Raw genomic sequence first — 8,321 nt, forward strand, 5'->3', positions numbered from 1 at the left:
GTTTTTCATGAAATGAAACTGAGCTGCAAGCCAAAACATTAAATAAAACAAATGGGAGTTTTGGAAATTCTAGTTTCTATGTATCCTTTGACAAATTACTTATATCTGACACATATATCACCTGATAGACTAATGCCCCAAATGATGATTGAGTGGTTATATATGAACAGATGTGCAAACAGCCCGTTACTAAAAAATGTCTTGTGGGACTTACTTGACAATCATAATGTGACAATTAGAAGTTGGTTCACTGGTTGATACACCTCAATCTGCTTGAACTTGTATTCGTTGGCTTTAAAAATTATTAAAAGTTATTAATAGTTGCATAGTTTTCATAATGGGGAATTGAGCTTAAAAATGACAGCAATTTCCTTGCTTTTGCAAATGGATGATAATTTTCCTTTTAATATTTAAGAAAAGTGTCAATACTTATTCTTGTGAGTATAAACACATTTGAGAAGTTAAATTAAGTCTAAATTCATCTAAGTATAATTTTATTTTAATTTTATATTATAATATAGTAATAATTAACTTTTTGCATGTCAAATATTCATTGCCATTTACTTTGTGTTTTCATAAATGCAAATCTATTAGTACAATTATCTAAGGATATTTTCAAAGTGAAACTAGTAGTCAGTAATCTGTAAAAAGATTAAATTTCTGGGCGGTGCCTGTGGCTCAAGGAGTAGGGCGCCAGCTACACTCTACACTTTACACTCTACAGCTCAAGTGTTTCAAGCCTGGCCTGAGCCAAACCTGCAAAAAAACAAAAAAAAAAAAAAACAACCAAACAACAAACAAACAAACAAAAAAAACTATTGCATTTTGGATGGGCTTCTTGCTTATTTATGTTCTGTAGTTATGTGAAATATGCACATTGCAAAGGGAGCTGCCACTGTGTGATTCTAAAAGTTTTAAATTATATGGCTGAAGTAAAGTTGTGGTAATAAAGCAGAGGTTGAGATATCCAAGGACAATGTTAGTACATGAAGGGAGAGGCAGCCTAATGTAGCTGAAATAGCCATGAGCTGCGCATGAGGAAGACTGACTTCAAGTACAGAGTCTGTCACCAGACGTTTGACCCAGGTTTATTCATCTGTTAAAAGAGGAATTTGGAATAAATGGTTTGTAATATAATTTTAGTATTTATATTCTATAGTTTTATTACTAGACATTTTTGTGACCGCCATGTTTTTAAATATAAGGTCTAGAAAATCATCTATATAATATTTAAGGCTTCAAGAACTAACTAAAGGTGGAAAGTGCTTCTTTTTATTTTTATTTATTTATTTATTTTTTGGCATTTAAAGAACTATTTTATTTCTTTACAATGGGTTTAAAACTGTGAAACTAAGCCAGCAGAGATGTCTTTATTTTAAAAAGAAATCAAACCAACAAAAGACACATTTCATATAATAGCAAAATATAAAAATAGAAGCCAATTGACAGAACTGAAAAGATAAGTAAGCAATGGATTTAAGAAACTTCAATTCTACCCATTGGCTTGTGAATTGTCTTTTTTGTCTTTCCATTATTGAATGTACAGGCATGATAGTAATATAAGATAGCCCTGCAAGACTATCTTACTTTACTAAAAGTAAGGAATTTTACCTTTATCTTATTTTACCTTTATCTTATCTTTACTAAGGATAAAAGGAATTACTAGAAGTGTGTTCAAATACTTTATAAATACCTTAACAAAAATATTTATTTTATTTAATTACAATATATTTATTTTACATACATATAATACGTTAATTTTATTTAATAAATAAAATATTTTATTTAATAAATAAAATATTTTATTAATTTTATTTATATTTAGAACATAAATAAGCAAGAATAAATCATTTTTGTCATGCTTCAGTGAAGGTGTCCTTTTAAATCAGACTGTTCTTCATATTGTTTCAAATTTATATCTAGAGATGATAGCTTTCTTTAGAAGTGATATTCCCAGCTTATCACAATAGTTCGGAGGAAGAAAAACAATACTACATAGGATTCATACTTCTCCATTCCTGTGATGCTTCACTAAGAATAATGTGTTCCACCTCTATCCAGATTAGTACAAATGCTGCAAAATCTCCATTTTTTGATGGCTGAATAATATTCCATGGTATACATATACCACAGCTTACCAATCCATTCCTGGGTTGAAGGACATTTAGGCTGTTTCCACGTTTTGGCGATTGTAAATTGGGCTGCGATATGAATCCTAAGTATTCAACTTTGATATGAAGACAACTAATGACAATTAATGACACGCTGAAGCATGAGGTAAGGGGAGACCAGACAGAGAAGGAGGGAGGGGAGTGTGGGCAAGGAAAAGAAAAAAAAATAGTGACTAATTCCACATAAATTGGATTTAATTCTGACTAAAGTACATTACTTAAACATTAATTTTTAATTCAACTTGTTAATATGTTGTTTAGGATATTGCATCCTCATTTATAAATGAAATATGTTTATAACTTCCCCTTTATAATAATATATTTTCTCCAATTTTAGTATCAGGTGTATCCAGATTAAGTAGAATGATTTTGAAGTATTTCTTCTTTTTCTGTTGTCTATAAGATTTGGCATGGTATGTTTTTTGAAAGTATCTTTTACTTTTTTTATAAATATTAGTTGTCTAATTTTTGAGACTTTGGGAAAAAAATAAGAAGTTAACTGATGACTCCACACTGAACCTCAGAGTCAAAGCATTCTATAATAGAAATACTCTTATCTGACAATGTGAATGTTACTTTCTTTGCACTATTATTATTGCTTAATATTTTGATGCAGCAATCATCTGATTTCTTTTCTGAATGTATTTATTTATTTATTTTATTATTATTATTATTATTATTTTAGAGACAGAGTCTCATTTTATCACCCTTGGTAGAGTGCTATGACATCACAGCTCACAGCAACCTCCAACTCCTGCGTTTAGGCGATTCTCTTGCCTCAGCCTCCCCAGTAGCTGGGACTACAGGCGCCTGCCACAATGCCAGGCTATTTTTTTTTGTTGTAGTTTGGCCGGGGCTGGGTTTGAACCCACCACCATCGGTAAATGGGACCGGCGCCCTGCTCACTGAGCCACAGGCGCCTCCCTGAATGTATTTATTGTTGTTCATTCTTTACGAGGTTTTTGTTTCTAGTCCTCATCTTAAACATTGTTATTATTATTAAATTTTAAGCCTTTTTAATTCTGTGAAGACAAAAGTAGAAATCTAATAAACACATGTATATGTAAAAAAAAAAAAAAAGAATTTGAAGAAATCTTGAGAAAGACCATGAACTTCCAGCACTATGTGAACTGAAAGTTAAATCATTTTAGGAATATTTAAGAAAAGATATTTGTGAAGAGACTTGTTAACAAAAACCAAGAAACATACAACCCCCCCACAACCAACCAAACAAAAAAACATACAAAAACAAACAAAAAAAGGAGATGTCCCCAACATCTGGACATCTGGCTGATGTAAGCAAATGAGAAAACATCTATTATGAAAAGATGTTATCTTTCTGGTGATGGCACTTTCTTCAGGAGCTGCCCTGATTTGAGGAGAAATGAAAGGAAGAGGAGAAGGGTGTTTAGCAAAGGTGAAATGTGCAGGGACAGGCTGAATTTGGACAATGTTTTGGTCAGCAGGCTGTGGATGGGATGTGTGTGAATGAGTTTGTCACAGAGAAAAAAGGCCTCTGTGCCTAAACTTGTGTTAAAGATGGATTATCCCAAACACGTGGTCATATTCGGCTCAGGAAATAGTTTACATTAAAATGTAAGATAATTGAAAAAAAAATACTACATACTAGAATTCTCCTACCTGAGGAGAACTGTAGCACCATTGGGGAAGTTCCTAAACTTGGTTCAGTCAAATTATGGATTGTCCAAATGATGTATTTTGTAACTCCAGCACTTTTTTTTGGGGGGGGGGCAGGGCTGGGTTTGAACCTGCCACCTCTGGTATATGGGGCTGGCGCCCTACTCCTTTGATCCACAGGCGCTGCTCCTACTCCAGCACTTTTCAAGTATCATTTTGAAATCATATTCTATAGCAGGGTGAGATATATTAAATTTCAAGTAAATAGGAAATTTCTGTTAACATTTGCAGTTCTAGCTGTTTCTTTGAATATATTTTCCCCCCTTAAGAGAGCCGTTCCAGTGAAGAATTATTTCTTACATATCTTGTCCAAACCAAAAAACCTCAATGTTTTTCTGTGAAAAGACAGAAATACTCAAAGTAATGTAAAAGCTTTCTGTAATCCCAGGATTGCCTACCTATTATAAGCATGTAATTGCTCCCCATAGATTCCTGATGAATTAAAAATCTTCTCCAGTTCCTCATAGCTCATCAGATGTACTGTTAACCTTTGCTAATTCACATTCTTCACTGTTCTAACAACTCTGAAGGATATCTTTGTAGTAGTTCTTCAGGTCCTCATACAATGAAATAGTTTCTTACGAGCGAGCCAAGGATAACACCTTTTGGTTTAGTAGCAACTGCATTTGTAATTTTTCTTTAGGAGTCATAGCATTTTCACAATGGTAAAGCACAAATATTAAGTTGGAGGCATAAGGTGCAATATGACCACTTGGGAACTTCCCATGCATTTGTTCCTTGTGAGTGTAAGCTTTTAGGGTTTCCTTGTCTTTGATGTAGCCCATGAGAGAAAGCAGTGGAAGAAGGGTCTCTGCATGACCAAACTGGAGGATGCGACTGGAGAAGAAACCGTCTGAGATTGTTGTTTCTGTTCAACTGCTTTGTCCAAGTGCTGAAAGATATTCTGAAACAGGGTGCAGCTGGATCGACTATTAGTAGTCTATCCACATCCGCTTTTCCAATATTGTTGCAGATCATTTAAATATTCTAACACCTTTGCATCTTTCATGTCAAAAACATCACACCAAGGAGATTTAAAATCTTTAATTGTTTAGTCAAAGGAGCAGGTAAAAAAAAAAAAAAAACTACTTGAAACAAATCCGCCTTTAAGTCATTTACTGGTAAAGTAGCTGCAACTTTTAAAAAAAATGTTCTGCATTTCTGGTCCAGTTTTGAAGGCCTCCACACGAGAAAGAGCTGTAGCGTTCCTTTCCACCATGTAAAAATTTCTCACAGTCATCCAAGAATCTCATTAATTTATGGTTAATCCTTGGAGGTTCACACTCCATATAGGAGCAGAACTGATTGTGCACGATGATGATAATCATCTTAAATAAAAGAGCAGGGCAGGTACTTTATCAGAGGCAGGACAAGAGAAATGTCGTTCACTCAGTTCACACACTCCTGGTCCAGGTCCCTGGGAGAACCCTCCTTTGTGGACTGTGGGCTGTAGTTGAAGGGGAACAGTCAAGAGTAGTATGATGTAAGCACTCCAATTTGCACAAATAATCAACACACTGAAATGGGCATAAATGTATTTATGACCTATGTACAAAAAACTTAAAAATAAAAGAACCGGCTTGTGACAGCGCTGCCTTTCAGAAGTGGAGGGGAAACACTAAGCTCTCAGGAAGGGCAGAGTGAGAATGGGGAGAGGCAGAGGGAGGTCTTGGCGTGGCAAAACGCCACCCAGAGCACCGGCAAACTTTAGCCTCTGAGGCCAGCTGCTGCCGCGCCTTAAGACGAGGTCCAGTCTGGGAACACTGCAGGGACATCAGGAGTTCTGCTGGCCACAGAAACTCCAGCGGAGGTGGCATCGATGGGGGGTGGAGCGGGGGTGGGGGGCGAGAGGGAGGAGAGGGCAGCCTTAAGCCCTGCCAGGGTGTCAGCCCCCCCCCGAAAGTGCTTCTTTTTAAATGAGAAAATAATAAACATAAGGGATCTTATCAGAAATCAGAATTTATAACGGTAAGAACTATAGTTCTCAAAACAGAAGACACCACATAATTTCAAGATTTGAAATATTCTTTCTAGAGAATTAATGTATATATATATATATATAATGTGGTTTTGAATATTATTGCTAGTATTTACAGAACTCAACATTATTTTATTCAATCCTATATCATATTTTATTTGCCTAATATGATAGAAAGCATTTTAAATTTAGAAACAAACCAAAAATGTAGATCTTGTCTCTAGTTGAATTAGGGTTCAGGTAAGTCAATGACTTTTATCTTTATTTCTTTTTATAGCATAAAAGAGGAAGCTCAAACTCCTTAGATTGTATAAATATTGTGCATTCCAACCTACAAGATATCAGACTTAAAATATTAACATTGTATCATACTTTTACCAAATATGAAGAAGTGACACTAAGGTAATAGAACTTTTGATGGTTCTAAGAGCCAGAATACTCAGAAATCAAATTGTCAACAGCGCCTCACCTATGAAATGAAGGGTTATCACTAGGCATGGAAAGTTTGATGGCCAACCTAAAAAAAGCATCTAAAACTAGGAGGGAACTATGCAAACTTTAGTTTTCTAAGGGGTATAAAAAGGACTATGTAAAAGTCCGATGAAAGGCCCTATTACCTCTATGAACTCACAATAAACCAACCAGGGCCAGGCACAGTGGCTCACGCTTACAATCCTAGCACTATGGAAGGCCAAGGCAGGTTGATTGCTTGAGCTTAGGAATTCCAGGCTAGCCTGAGCAAGAGCAAGACCACCATCTCTACTAAAAATAGAATTAAAAAATAGCCAGGCATCAAGGGCCGGTGCCTGTAGTCCCAGCTACTTGGGAGGCTGAGGCAAGAGGATCTCCCGAGCCCAGGAGTGTGAGGTAGCTGTGAACTATGACACCATGGCACTCTACTCAGGGCAACAGAGTGAGACTCTGTCTCAAACAAAAAAAAATTAAATTAAAAGATAAACCAACAAAATCTCTGTTCTCCTCACATGAAGAAGAAACTACTGGGAGTATAATTTAATCTAAGTCATGGAAACCCACAGAAAAGTAAATAGAGAATGAGATCAATATGGGGGAAAGGAGTAAAGAAGGCATATCTCAAGAGTGAGGAGAAGCCACACTGTTTTAACACTTCATGAAAACAACAACAAAAAATTTATAATTGAGAAGCTAGAAAAGGTTCTACCATCCTCCTCTAAGAGTATAGGGAAATCCATCTCATTTCAACAAAAGAATAAATTCAAGGACTACAGCAGACGTCTCTTGGGTAAAATCCTAGCTAGAGGACTGTGGAACAACATCTTTAAAGGACTAAAAGATCAAACAAACAAGCAAGCAAATCCTCCCCAAACTCTGACAAGTTGAAATTTTATAACTAGTGAAAATATCTTTCAAAAATGAAAATAAGTTTTTTTTTCAGACATACAGAAGCTGAAAAAGTTCACCCCCAGCAGTCTTTCATAATATGAAGCCTTTAAGAAATCCTTTAAGGGGCGGCGCCTGTGGCTCAAAGGAGTAGGGCGCTGGCCCCATTTGCTGGAGGTGGTGGGTTCAAGCCCAGCCCCAGCCAAAAACTGCAAAAAAAAAAAAAAATCCTTTAGAAAAAGGAAAATGCTTGCAGATACAAATCCAATCTACAAAAGAGAATGAAAAGCATCAAATTGAAAATAGTATATGTCTTCATTTACCTAGGCCTTATTAAATTCAATTTTAATGCTTCCATTAAATTTTAGCCACAGTTCTTTATTTTTTATAGCTCCTTTACTAATTACAATATGAATCCTCACGTTATTGAGGTATGCCTTAAAATCCTAACTTTACCATTTCACACACAAAGTAAGAAACTTAGAAGAGTATAGTATAATTTCCTCCTCTCCAAATCATTGTGCTAGTGCTGTGAAATCTTTCACTTTTATATTTGACATAAATTTCAAAACAAAGATTTTTTTAAAACTTGATCATTGTTTTCATTTCTCGTGCTTGGTTTTCTATTCATTGTTAACAAAGTAAAATGTTGTCTTTGTCCATCCTTTCATCTCTCTTGAGTAAACGCTTAGGAGTGATTTATGGTAAGTATATTTTCAAATTTCTTCTTCTTCTTTTTTTTTTTTTGAGACAGAGTCTTACTGTTTCATTCTTGATAGAGTGCTATAGCATCACAACACACAGCACCCCCAAACTCTTGGACTCAAGCGATTCTCTTGCCTCAGCCTCCCGAGTCGCTGGGACTACAGGCGCCTGCCACAAACACCCGACTATTTCATTTGTTTGTTTGCTTACCGGACTGGGCTGGGATCGAACTCACCAGCCAAGTGAACGTGGCCGGCACCCTAACTACTGAACTATAGGCAGTGAGCCTGCGCGTTCAAATTTCTTTTTTTTTAAACTGTTTTTTTTTATTATTTTTATTATTTTTGTTGTTGTTGTTGCAGTTTTTTTTTGTTTGTTTTTTTTTCTTGTTTTTTTCTTTTTTTATTAAA

The 8,321-nt window shown here is 35.5% G+C and overlaps 1 pseudogene; it reads right to left on the minus strand.

Annotated features, from left to right (window-relative positions):
- Positions 1–4,330: 4,330 nt before the first annotated feature.
- Positions 4,331–5,158, minus strand: LOC128578494 (multiple inositol polyphosphate phosphatase 1-like; annotated as a pseudogene).
- Positions 5,159–8,321: the final 3,163 nt, after the last annotated feature.

The sequence above is a fragment of the Nycticebus coucang genome, chromosome X (genome assembly GCF_027406575.1).
Source record: "Nycticebus coucang isolate mNycCou1 chromosome X, mNycCou1.pri, whole genome shotgun sequence".
Taxonomy (NCBI): domain Eukaryota; kingdom Metazoa; phylum Chordata; class Mammalia; order Primates; family Lorisidae; genus Nycticebus; species Nycticebus coucang.